This window comes from Halichoerus grypus, chromosome 7 (genome assembly GCF_964656455.1).
Source record: "Halichoerus grypus chromosome 7, mHalGry1.hap1.1, whole genome shotgun sequence".
Taxonomy (NCBI): domain Eukaryota; kingdom Metazoa; phylum Chordata; class Mammalia; order Carnivora; family Phocidae; genus Halichoerus; species Halichoerus grypus.
In genome coordinates this window covers 109,608,554-109,622,964 of record NC_135718.1, presented here as the reverse complement: position 1 = coordinate 109,622,964, position 14,411 = coordinate 109,608,554, and the positions used below count along the sequence as shown (strand labels likewise).

The 14,411-nt window shown below is 36.1% G+C and overlaps 1 long non-coding RNA gene across 1 annotated transcript in view; it reads left to right on the top strand.

Annotated features, from left to right (window-relative positions):
- LOC118544505 (uncharacterized) overlaps positions 1–13,302 on the top strand; it is a 62,376-nt gene extending 49,074 nt beyond the window's left edge. The window contains exon 3 of the long non-coding RNA XR_004921624.2: positions 13,172–13,302. This is a non-coding gene — a long non-coding RNA (uncharacterized LOC118544505). The remainder of the gene's footprint in view (positions 1–13,171) is intronic.
- Positions 13,303–14,411: the final 1,109 nt, after the last annotated feature.

Sequence of the window (14,411 nt, the reverse complement as noted above, 5' to 3'; positions counted from 1 at the left end):
CCAGAACAGATCACATACTGGGTCACAAATCATGTCTCAACCAGTACCAAAAGATAGGATTATTCCCTGCATATTTTCAGACCACAATGCTTTGAAACTAGAACTCAATCACAAGAGGAAATTTGGGAAAGAACTCAACTCCATGGAGGCTAAAGAGCATCCCACTAAAGAATGAATGGGTCAACCAGGAAATTAAAGAAGAATTTTAAAAATTCATGGAAACAAATGAAAATGAAAACACAACTGTTCAAAACCTTTGGGATGCAGCAAAGGCAGTCCTAAGAGGGAAGTATATAACACTACAAGTCTTTCTCAAAAAAACAAGAAAGGTCTCAAATACACAACCTAACCTTACACCTAAAGGAGCTGGAGAAAGAATGACAAATAAAGCCTAAACCCAGCAAGAGAAGAGAATTAATAAAGATTAGAGCAGAAATCAATGAAATAGAAACCAAAAGAACAGTAGAACAGATCAATGAAACTAGGAGCTGGTTCTTTGAATGGATAATAATATTGATAAACCCCTGGCCAGACTTATCAAAAAGAAAAGAGAAAGGACCTAAATAAGTAAAATCATGAATGAAAGAAGACAGCTCACAACCAAGACCAAAGAAATGCAAACAATTATAAGAACATATTATGAACAACTATATGCCAAGAAATTAGGCAATCTAGAAGAAATAGATGCATTCCTAGAGACATATAAACTACCAAAACTGAAACTTGGAGAAACAGAAAGCCTGAAGAGACCCATAACCACCAAGGAAATTGAAGCGGTAATCAAAAATCTCCCAACAAATAAGAGTCCAGGGCTGAATGGTTTCCCAAGGGAATTCTACCAAGCATTTAAAGAACTAATACCTATTCTTCTGAAGCTGTTTCAAAAACTAGAAAGGGTAGGAAAACTTCCAAACTCTTTCTATGAGGCCAGCATCACCTTGATTCCAAAACCAGACAAAGACCCCACCAAAAAGGAGAATTATAGACGAATATCCCTGATGAACATGGATGCCAAAATTCTCACCAAGATACAAGCCAATAGGATCCAACAGTACATTAAGAGGATTATTCACCAGGACCAAGTAGGATTTATCCCTGGGCTGCAAGCGTGGTTCAACATCTGCAAATCAATCAGTGTGATACACTACATTAATAAAAGAAAGGACAAGAACCATATGACCCTCTCAATAGATGCAGAAAAAGCATTTGACATAGTACAGCATCCTTTCTTGATTAAAACTCTTCACAGTGTAGGGATAGAGGGAACATGCTTTAATATAATAAAAGCCACCTGTGAAAAGCCCACAGCGAATATCATTCTCAATGGGGAAAAACTGAGAGCTTTTCCCCTGTGGTCAGGAACACGACAGGGATGCCCACTCTCACCACTATTGTTCAACATAGTACTAGAAGTCCTAGCCTCAGCAATCAGACAACAAAAAGAAATAAAGGCACCTGAATTGGCAAAGAAGAAGTCAAACTCTCACTCTTCACAGAGGACACCATACTTTATGTGGAAAACCCAAAAGACTATCCCAAAATTGGTAGAACTCATACAGGAATTCAGCAAAGTGACAGGATATAAAAATCAATGCACACAAATTGGTAGCATTTTTGTACATTAACAATGAGACAGAAGAAAGAGAAATTAAGGAATTGATCCTATTTACAATTGCACCCTAAACCATAAGGTACCTAGGAGTACACCTAACCAAAGAGGCAAAGGATCTGTACTCAGAAAACAATAGAACACTCATGAAAGAAATTGAGGAAAACACAAAGAAATGGAAAAATATTCCATGCTCGTAGATTAGAAGAACAAATATTGTTAAAATGTCTATGCTACCCAGAGCAATCTACAAGTTCAATGTAATCCCTATCAAAATAACATTGGCATTTTTCACAGAGCTGGAACGAATAATCCTAAAATTTGTATGGAACCAGAAAAGACCCTGACTACCCAAAGGAATGTTGAAAAAGAAAACCAAAGCTGGTGGCATCACAATCCCAGACTTCAAGCTCAGTTATTACAAAGCTGTAACCATCAAGACAGTATGGTACTGGCACAAAAACAGACACAGAGATCAATGGAACAGAATAGAGAACTCAGAAATGGACCCTCAACTCTATGGTCAACTAATCTTCGACAAAGCAGGAAAGAATATCCAATGGAAAAAGGATAATCTCTTCAATAAACGGTGTTGGGAAAATTGGAGAGCCACATGCAGAAGAATGAAACTGGACCATTTCCTTACACCATACACAAAAATAGACTCAAAATGGATGAAAGACCTCAATGTGAGACAGGAAGCCATCAAAATCCTCAAGGAGAACACAGGCAGCAACCTCTTCCACCTTGGCCACAACAACTGCTTGCTAACCATGTCTCCAAAGGCAAGGGAAACAAAGGCAAAAATGAACTATTGAGACTTCATCAAGATAAAAAGCTTTTGCACAGCAAAGGAAACAGCTGACAAAACCAAAAGACAACCGACAGAATGGGAGAAGATATTTGCAAATGTTTTATCAGATAAAGGGCTAGAAACCAAAATCTATAAAGAACTTATCAAACTCAACACCCAAAGAACAAAGAATCCAATCAAGAAATGGGCAGAAGACATGAGCAGACATTTCTCCAAAGAAGACATCCAAATGGATGACACATGGAAAAATGCTCCACATCACTTAGCATCAGGGAAATACAAATCAAAACCACAATGAGATACCACCTCACACCAGTCAGAATGGCTAAAATTAACAAAACAGGGAACAACAAATGTTGGCAAGGATGTGGAGAAAGGGGAACTCTCTTACACTGTTGGTGGGAATGCAAGCTGGTACAGCCACTCTGGAAAACAGTATGGAGGTTCCTCAAGAAGTTAAAAATAGAGCTACCCGATGACCCAGCAACTTCACTACTGGGTATTTACCCAAAGATACAAATGTAGTGATCTGATAGGTCATTTGCACCCCAAAGTTCATAGCAGGAATGTCAACAATAGCCAAACTGTGGAAAGAGCCAAGCTGTCCATCAACAGATGAATGGATAAAGAAGATGTGGTTCATATATGCAATGGAATATTACTCAGCTATCAGAAAGGATAAATACTTACCATTTACATTAACATGGATGGAACTGGAAGATATTATGCTGAGTAGAAAACGGTCAATCAGAGAAAGGCAATTATCCTATGGTTTCACTCATATGTGGAATATAAGAAACAGCACAAAGATCATAGGGGAAGGGAGGGAAAACTGAATGGAAAGTCAACAGAGAGGGAGAAAAACCATGGGAGACTCTTAACTATAGAAAACAAACTGAGGGTTACTGAAGAGGAGATGAGTAGGGGGATGGGGTAATTAGGTGTGGGGGCATTAAGGAGTGCACGTGATATGTTGAGCACTGGGTATTATACGAAACTGATGAATTATTGAACACTGCATCTGAAACTAATGATGAACTATATGTTGGCTATTGAATTTAAATAAAAATAAACAACAACAACAACAACAAAGTGGTGGTTTCCAGAGGGGAGGAAGGTGGGGGGGATAGGGGAAATAGAAGGGGATTAAGAAGTACAAACTTCCAGTTATAAAATAACAAGTCATGAAGATGAAAAGTACAGCACTGAGAATATAGTCAATAATAAATATTATAATAACTTTGTATGTTTTGATTTGTTGACATTCTTTTAAAGTTATTATTAATATGATAAGAACACTTAACATGAGACCTATCCTCTTATCAAATATTTAAGTGTACAATACAGTATTGTTAACTATAGGCACTATAGTGCCAGATGGTAACTACACAACAATGGTGAGCATTTTGTAATGTATGTAATTGTCAAGTCACTATGTTTATGCCTGAAACTAATATACATCAATTATACCTCAATTAAAAAAACAAACAAACAGAAAACAAAACAAAACACAAAAGGAAACAAAAACTATCACACTGGTAAAAGACAGATATATAGACCAATGGAACAGAATGTAAAGTCTAGAAATAAAGCCATGCGTATATGGTCAACTAAGCTTCAACAAGGGTGCCATGAATACATTATAGGGAAAGTATAGTCTCATCACCAAATCATGCTGGGAAAACTGAATGTCCACTTGCAAAAGGTCTAATATTAGACCTTTAGCTCACACCATACACAAAAATGAACTCGAAAGTAGACCTGAGACTGTAAAACTCCTAGAAGAAAAGATAGGCGAAAATCTTCATGGCATTGACCTGATGATTTCATGGCTATGCCTTCAAAAACATAGGCAACAAAAGCAAAAATAGCCAAGTGGGACTACATCAAACTAAAACATTTCTGCATAGCAAAGGAAAAAATTAATGGAGTTGAAAGACAACATGTGGAATGGGGGAAATATTTGCAATCCATGTATCTGATAAAGTGTTAATATCTAAGACAGAAGGAATTCCTTCAACTTAATAGCAAAAAGGAAATAGCTTGATTTTTAAAATGGGGAAATAACTTGAATAGATATTTTTCCAAAGAAGACAGAAATGGTCAACAGGTGAATGAAAAGATGTTAATGTCACTAATCATAAGGGAACTGCAAATCCAAACCATAATGAGATATTACCTCACACTTGTTAGGATGGCTATTATTTAAAAACAACAACATCAACAACAGAAGATAAGTGTTATTGAGGTTATAGAGAAATTGGAACCCTTGTGCACTGTTGGTGGGAATGTTGAATGGTGCAGCTGCTGTGGAACACAGGATGGAGGTTCCTCAAAATATTAAAAATAGAGATACCCTATGATCTAGCAATCCCATTTGTGGGTATTTATACAAAAGAATTGAAGTCAGGATCTCAAAGAATTATTTGTACTCTCATGTTCATTGCAGCATTATTTATAATAGCAGAGATGTGAAAACAACCTAAAAGTCCCTCAGTGGACGAATGGATAAAGAAAATGTATATACATACAATGGAATATCAGCCTTATAAAAAGGAAATTCTGTAATATGTGACAACATGAGTGAATCTTGAGGACATCATGCTAAGTCAAATTAGCCAACAACAGAAGGACAAATACTTCATGATTCCACTTATAGGAAGTATCAAAATAATCAAATGCATAGAAACAGAATGGTGGTTGTTGGGGGCTGGGGAAGGGAGAAATAGGGGGTTGCTATTCAAAGGATGTAAAGTTTCAGTTATGCAAAATGATTAAGTTCTGGAGATCTGTTGTATAACATTGTGCCTATAGTTAACAACACTGTATTGTACACTTAAACATTTGTTAAGAGGATATAGCTCATGTTAAGTGTTCTTATCATATTAATAATAACTTTAAAAGAATGTCAACAAATCAAAAGATAAGATATGATCTTCTAAGGACTACTTTTTCTCCTAAAGCTCTGTATTCAGTCTTGTTAAGGGAAGTCATCTGTTTGTCCTCTAAGGTATTAAACATAAAAATTAGGAGCAAAGAGGAGAAAAATTAATGACAAACTTTTTTCTCACTGTCATTTCTTATCTTTTGTTCTTGCTTTATTCCATTTGCTTGTTTCTGGGCAATAATTTTCTTAGGGGGTACCAAAAAAGTGATTCCTGAATATTTTTTAAAAAGTAACTTGAAATGGGCCATTTTTTGTGGTCTCATTCCTGAAATAGGTCATGATATTTTTAATGGCAACTTTAAAATTTTATCAAAGTATATAATATTTTATTTACTTTTCTGTAAAATGATTCTAAAATATTTTTTGGTAGTACTCAACCCTTGTTGAGTATAGAGAGTTTTTTCTTTATTTGATCAGTTTGATAGACTATGACACTGTCAGTCTGGTCATCTAAATCTGCATCTCAGTTCTAATGATGCCATCTGCTTAACCCCTTGGGCCATATTTCATATCTCAGTTTGTACTGAAATACTCTAGCTTTATGGTATCTATAAATCAATCTTCTTCATGTTCAAACATAGGGGATTTTTAAAAATTTATCTCTGTGTTGCTTCAAGTCAGAGGATGTAGTCTTTATGATAAAATTTAAAATCTGTTGAGACTTGGCTTATGACCTGGTAAATGTTTTCCCTATGCTTGAAAACACTATTTTCTGTAACTGTTGATTGCTACATTTCATATATGAGATCAAGTTTGTTTGTTTTTTGCTAGTTGTTCATATTTCCTATATACTTTCTGTCAGTTTAATCTTTTATCATCACAACTGTAATTACAAGTGTAATATTTTATCTTTATACTTCAATCAATATTATTTTGAGTCTTCATTTTTTAGGTGTACATAAACTTAAAATTGTTAAATCTTCCCATTCAGTTGTCATTTATCATATGTAGTAACAATCTTTAGATATAACAATTCTTTCCTGTCTTAACATCTATTGGTTGTTTTTGCCTGAGATGTCTTTTCTCGTATTTTTTACTATTAATATCCTCATGCTTTATGCATGTCTTTTGTAAACAGCATAGAAGTATATACTATCTTTTAATCCAATTTACTTATGTTTCTTTTTTGATTAGAGAATTTAATTGATGCACATTTATTGTGATTACTGATATATTTAATACTTATCATCTTCATGCTTTTCATGTGTTTTGCTTTTTAATGACATTTTTGTAATACTTATTTGCCTTTCTCACCCATTTCCAAACTTCCTTTCAGTTGATTGTTTTCTCTAAACCATTCTAATTCCTTATTCTATATATATATGACATTCATTATTAAAAATATCTTTTACTTGGGCACCTGGGTGGCTCAGACGGTTAAGCATCTGCCTTTGGCTAATGGCATGATCTCCGTGGGTCCTGGGATCAAGCCCCACATCAAGCCCCACATCAGGCTCCTGGCTCAGCAGGGAGTCTTCTTCTCCCTCTACTTCTGCCTCTCCCCCTGCTCATGTGCTCTTTCTCTCTCTGTATCTCTCTGTCTCAAATGAATAAATAAAATCTTTAAAAAATATATCTTTTACTGAAATATAATTAAAAGGCACACATATCATAAGCTCAGTGAATTTTCACATTTTGCCAATAGTCACCACTTGCCCTTCTCCAAGAGTAACCATTATCCTGACTTCCAACACATAGATTTTATATTTATAATATGTAGGTATATTATGTATATAAAAGATATACATACATAAATGTCTCTTAAACATAAAAAGAATGTTCACTTTACTCATAATATGAGAAATTAAAATTACAGTAAGATACCATTTCTCACTTATCAGATAAGCAGAAATTTTAAAAGCTTGGCAACATATTCTATGGGGGTTACAGGAACTTTTATACATTACTGATAGGAATGCAAATTGGTATAAAACTTACAGAGGCATATTTGGCAATACATAACAAAACTACATAAACTCTGATTTTTTGACTTAGAAATTCCACTTCTAGGTATTTATCCTGAAAATATATCTCTATATGAAAATTAATATGCAAAAATTTATTCATTGAAGAATTGTTTTAGCTGCACAATATTGTAAACAATATGTGTCCATCTACAGGAGATTGGTTAAACAAACTATGGCATATTTATACAATGAAGTTCTTTGGAAGTTTACAAGAGAAAGATCTCTGAGGCTGCTATGGAGTGATTTGCAGGATATATTTTTTAGTGAGAAAAGCAAATTAAAAATTGCATGTAGCATATAGTATGCTGTCTTTTGTGTAAGAAAGGAGATACAAGAAAATATACAAGCATCTGTTTATTTTTGCAAAAACCAAAAACAACAAAACACAGAAAGGAAAAGCTCAGAAACCACTAAGATTGGCTATCTACTGGGAATTAGTAGAAATGAAGGATTAGGTATGAGGGAGTGAATCCTCTCTAAGTATAATTTTTCATACAGTTTTGAGTTTCCTAATCATACTAATACTTTACATACTCAAATTAAACCCACAAAGTAAAGATAGGTATAAGAATGAGGGGAATCTAAAATGGAATACAAATATAAACAAGTGAAACTAAGTATTTCAAATGAAAAAATACAGCATGTTGAAGGTGGGAAGCAATGAGACCAAGTAATTTTAGATACAATACTCTTAAAATTTAACCTTAGAATAAAGACTGAAAGAACTGTACACAAATATTGAACTCTAGTCAGTAGGATTGTTCACTGCAGTGTTGCAGGTTAGCAGTCTGTTACTACTTTATGTGTGTTTAAGGTTAAGTTGAAAATATTGTAAGTCAAAAATGTATTTAATACATCTAACCTACCCAGCATTATAGGTTAGCTTAACCTAACTCAAACATGCTCAGAACACTTATATTAGCCTGCCATTGGGCAAAATCATCCAACACAAAGCCTCATGTAACTTATTGAATAGTTTACTGAAAATGAAAAAGCAGAATGTTGTATAGGCACAGAATGGTTGTTAATGTGATTGTGATTGTGATTCTGTTGCTGTGTAAATGGGATAAATCACCTTGTGATTCTGTTGCTGACTGGGAACTGTAGCTGGCTGCCACTGCCCAGCATCATGAGAGAGTATCACACAGCATATCTATAGCCCAGGAAAAGATCAAAATTCAAATTTAAAGTACAGTTTCTACTGTATGCATATTACTTTTGGAACATTATAAAGTAAAAAAAAAAATTGTTAAGTTGAGCCGTCATAAGTTAGGGATCATGTATATATATATTGAGAGTAATAGAAGTCTAGTTTCTCAACATTGTTGATATAAGTACAGCTATGCACTGGGGGAAAATTAGCATGAAGCCAGTGATATTGGATTGGCATTGGAGGTATTCCTATGAATTCATGGCTTTTTCTATATCTATGTATCTGTGTGTATGTATGCATGCATGTATGTATGTGTGTGTGTATCTATCTATCATCTATCATCTGTCTATCATCTATCTATCATCTATCTATCATCTATCTATCTATCATCTATCATCTATCATCTATCTGTCATCTATCATTTATCTATCTATAATCTATCTAAGTGTATGTGTGTATACATAAATACACATACATACATTTCCTAGCTGTGTGTACTGAAGACATAGAAATGGCACTCTAGTAGCAGTGAGTACACTTAGTACTCAAATCTTGGTTTCTTATTTTTTTTCTTATTTTTTGTTTTTATTTTATTTCAATTCAATTAGCCAACATATCATTAATTTTTGATGTAATGTTCAATAATGATTCGTTAGTTGCGTATAACACCAGTGCTCATCACATCACGTGCCCTCCTTAATGCCATCACCCTGTTACCTCATCCCCCCATGCACCTCCCTTTCCACAACCCTCAGTTTGTTTCCCAGAGTCCAGGGTCTCTCATAGTTTGTCTCCCTCTCTGATGACTTTCCATTCAGTTTTCTCTCTGTTTCACTATGATCCTCTGGGCTATTCCTTATATTCCACACATGAGTGAAACCATATAATAGTCTTTCTCTGATTGACTTATTTCACTTAGCATAGTACCCGCCAGTTCCATCCATATTGATGTAAATGGGAGGTATTCATCCTTTCAGAGGGCTGAGTAATCCATTGTATATATGAACCACATCTTCTTTATCCATTCATCTGTTGATGGACATCTCATGTCCTTCCACAGTTCAGCTATTGTGGACATTGCCGCTATGAACATTGGGCTGCAGGTGTCCCTTAGGATCACTACATCTGTGTCTTTGGGGTAAATACCCAGTAGTGAAGTTGCTGGGTCATCGGGTAGCTCTATTTTTAACTTCTTGAGGAACCTCCATACTGTTTTCCAGAGTGGCTGTACCAGCTTGCATTCCCACCAACAGTGTAAGAGAGTTCCCCTTTCTCCACATCCTTGCCAACATTTGTTGTTCCCTGTTTTGTTAATTTTAGCCATTCTGACTGGTGTGAGGTGGTATCTCATTGTGGTTTTGATTTGTATTTCCCTGATGCTAAGTGATGTGGAGCATTTTTCCATGTGTCATCCATTTGGATGTCTTCTTTGGAGAAATGTCTGCTCATGTCTTCTGCCCATTTCTTGATTGGATTCTTTGTTCTTTGGGTGTTGAGTTTGATAAGTTCTTTATAGATTTTGGTTTCTAGCCCTTTATCTGATAAAACATTTGCAAATATCTTCTCCCATTCTGTTGGTTGTCTTTTGGTTTTGTCAGCTGTTTCCTTTGCTGTGCAAAAGCTTTTTATCTTGATGAAGTCTCAATAGTTCATTTTTGCCTTTGTTTCCCTTGCCTTTGGAGACATGGTTAGCAAGCAGTTGTTGTGGCCAAGGTGGAAGAGGTTGCTGCCTGTGTTCTCCTTGAGGATTTTGATGGCTTCCTGTCTCACATTGAGGTCTTTCATCCATTTTGAGTCTATTTTTGTGTATGGTGTAAGGAAATGGTCCAGTTTCATTCTTCTGCATGTGGCTCTCCAATTTTCCCAACACCGTTTATTGAAGAGACTGTCTTTTTTCCATTGGATTTTCTTTCCTGCTTTGTTGAAGATTAGTTGACCATAGAGCTGAGGTTCTCTTTTCTATTCTATTTCTGGGTTCTCTATTCTGTTCCATTGATCTATGTGTCTGTTTTTGTGCCAGTACCATACCGTCTTGATGATTACAGCTTTGTAATAAAACTTGAAGTCCAAGATTGTGATGCCACCAACTTTGGTTTTTATTTTTCAACATTCCTTTGGGTAGTCAGGGTCTTTTCTGGTTCCATACAAATTTTAGGATTATTCATTCCAACTCTGAAAAAAAGTTGGTGGTATTTTGATAGGAATTTCATTGAATGTGTAGATTCCTCTGGGTAGCATAGATTTTTTAACAATATTTGTTCTTCCAATCCGTGAACATGGAAAGTTTTTCCATTTCTTTGTGTCTTCCTCAATTTCTTTCATGAGTGTTCTATAGTTTTCTGAGTACAGATCCTTTGCCTCTTTGGTTAGGTTTATTCCTAGGTATCTTATGGTTTTGGGTGCAATTGTAAATGGGATTGACTCTTTAATTTCCCTTTCTTCAGTCACATTGTCAGTGTATAGAAATGCAGCTGATTTCTGTACATTGATTTCATATCCCGCCACATTGCTGAGTTGCTGTATGAGTTCTAGATAACATCTTCACTAAAAGGAACCAGTGCTCCTTGGAAAATAAACACAGGCTGGATGAGAGAAACTATAAAATGAGCCTGGGATATCATTTTACGCCCAAAATTATGAATGCTCAGAATCATGGGGACATGCCAAAAGGAGACAGGAACAAGTGAAAGGGACCCATTGATGAAATTTGGGATAATTTAAGCATCAAAATAAATAATGATAATAATATAATCCATAGAATAAAATAAGGTTCTTGAGTATATATAAATAAGTGGATAATAATGGAGAAGGAAAAACCCCTATTTACAGTAGAGTGTCAATCAATATGTAAGGAAGGAAGGAGTTAAAAATCACTAGTAACCATCACTGTAATTTTCTTAACTGCTATAAAATGACCAACATTTATTATGCTCATGATTCTGTAGGTCAGAAATTCAGGTGAGGTACAACAGGGATGGTTCATTTCTACTCCACCATGGCTGGGGCCTCAGCTAAGGTAGCTCAAAAGGATGAGGATAGCTGGGGTGGCTTGACTGAGGATATATGTCTGGGATGTTGGTTCTTATGTCCATGGCATCAGCTGGGACTATAATTCCCCAAATGGCAGCTTCACTCACATGTCATATGTTGCCTGGGTTAGAATAGCCAGAGCTGGGTGAAATCTTCCTCCTTCTGCACATGACATTCTCAGGACAATCAGATTTCATACATAGCAAATGATTTTCTCCCAGAGCAAGACTTGCAATAACAAGTTCCAAGAAACCCAGGAGGAAGATGTAGAGCTTTTTCTTTTTTTTAAATTTAAATTCAACTTAATTAACATATAGCGTATTATTAGTTTCAGAGGTAGAATTTAGTGATTCGTCAGTTGCATATAACACCCAATGCTCATTCCATCAAGTGCCCTCCTTAATGCCCATCACCCAGTTATGATGGGGTAACTACCCACCTCCCCTCTAGCAATCCTCAGTTTGTTTCCTATTATTAAGAGTCTCTTATGGTTTGTCTCCCTCTCTGTTTTTGCTTTATTTTTCCTTCCTTTCCCCTATGGTCATCTGTTTTGTTTCTTAAATTCCACATGTGAGTGAAATCATGGATATTTGTCTGTTTTTCTCTGACTGACTTATTTTGCTAGCTTAATACCCTCTAGTTCCATCCACGTTGTTGCAAATGGCAAGATTTCGTTCTCTTTGATGGCTGAGTCATATCCCATTGTGTATATATATATACCACATCTTCTTTATCCATTCATCTGTTGATGGACGTCTGGGTTCTTTCCATATTTTGGCTATTGTGGACATTGCTGCTATAAACATTGGGGTGCATGTACCCCTATGTATCACTATGTTTGTATCCTTTGGATAAAATCTGAAAAGCTTTTTACAACCTAACCTCAGAATTTCCAGAATCTCTTCTGCCACATTTTATTGGTCAAAAAAGTCATTAAGACTAGGTCAGATTCAAGGACAGGGCAGGAATAGGCTCAGCTAATGGCATGTGCATACAGAGGGAAGGAATTAATGGTGCCATGTTGGAGACAGGTTACCACAATGAGTAGTGTTCTTTAGATTTTTTTCAGTCAGCGATAAGTCTCGAGAGCTCTCTAAATTAGTTCATATAGATCTACCTCATTTCTTCTTATTGTTGCATAATATCTACTAAGATTATACCACAATTTATTTAGACAATTGTGCCTTTAGGGACATATAGGTGATTTCTGTTTTTTCTATTTTAAGGTCATTCTTGAATATGCTTATTTTTGTTTATATCCCAGTATTTCTAAAGTTAATGCTAAGAAGTGAAATTTTTACCATCATAGGATATGAGCATATTTAATAGACATTATCAACTTGCTTTCTAAACTGACTCATGTAGTTTATATTTCTCCATGAATGCTTTAGAGTGTGAGTTTTCCAGCAAATTACTTGATACTATCAAACTTTTTAAATGCATGCCATTTGGGTGAAAAAATGGTATCTTGCTCTTTTATTAATTTCTATTTCACTGTTGATATGAATGCTTACTCACCCTTGGATTTGTTCTTTTGTGAATTGCCTATTCCTATCATTTGCCCATTTTTCCATTGTTATTATGTTTCTATTTATTTGTAGAAATTATTGGTCTGTGCTGGATTCTAATCCTCTTTCTCTTAACTATTCAGAGCAGGTTTTGATGAAAGCCAGGATCCTGGCTACCTGACTGGAACTCAAATGAAGAGGGAGGTTCAGAGGTGTGAGGCTCGGGATCTGGAGTCCCTGCACTGACCTCATTGTATTTTAGCATGAACCAGAGTCCCAAAGATTCCTCAGGTAAAACCCCATCCTTGAAGTTGCCAGTTATACCATTGACAGTGTTTCTAAAAGTGTGGTTCTTGATCAGTGACCTCAGAATCATCTGGGTGCTTATAAAAAACACAGGTTCCTGAGCAGTGTCCCGAGTCTACTGCAAGAGAATTTTATGGGTTTTGTCTAGGAACCTACATTGCTAACTAGCTATTTATGACTTACCACTAAAGTATGAAAATCAGTACCCTTAGCATAGGCCAGAAATTTATATTAACAGTGGAGGAGAGGGGCACCTGGGTGGCTCAGTTGGTTAAGTGTCTGCCTTCGGCCCAGGTCATGATCTCAAGGTCCTGGAATCAAGCCCTGGGTTGGGCCCCCTGCTCAGTAGGGAGTCTGCTTCTCCCTCTTCCTCTCCCCGCACCTCGTGTTCTCTCTCCCTTTCTCAAATAAATAAATAAAATCTTAAAAAAAAAAAGAGTGGAGGAGAATGAAAGTTGGAATAATATTCCCACTGTCTGTTCTGCTATGAGAAGGAGAAATAGAACCCCATAATCAGGAGTGCCAGGGTGGCTCAGTCGGTTGGACATCTGCCTTCAGCTCACGTTGTGATTCCAGGGTCCTGGGATCCAGCTCCCTCTCCCTCTGCCCCTCTCTCCTATGAGTGCTCTTTTTCTTGCTCTCTCTCTCTCAAATAGATAAATAAAATCTTTAAAAAAAAATGAACCATATAATCATAGAACCAGAGCTCGAGGTATCTCAGAGATCACCTAATTAATCTATTGACTCTTAAACCTACTTGGCCAGATTCACCCAAACCAATTGAGTCAGAATTTCTGAAGGCTGGGTCAGATATAAGCATTTGTAAAAATATGATGTTGTATGTATGTTATGCATCCAGAGTCGAGAACCACTAGCCTGAACCGTTTTTTTTTAATTTAATTTAATTTTATTATGTAATGTTAGTCACCATACAATACATCATTAGTTTTTGATGAAGTGATCCACGATTCCTTGTTTTTGTATAACACCCAGGGCTCCATGCGGTACGTGCCCTCCTTAATACCCATCACCAGGCTAACCCATCCCCCCACCCACCTCCCCTCTAAAACCCTCAGT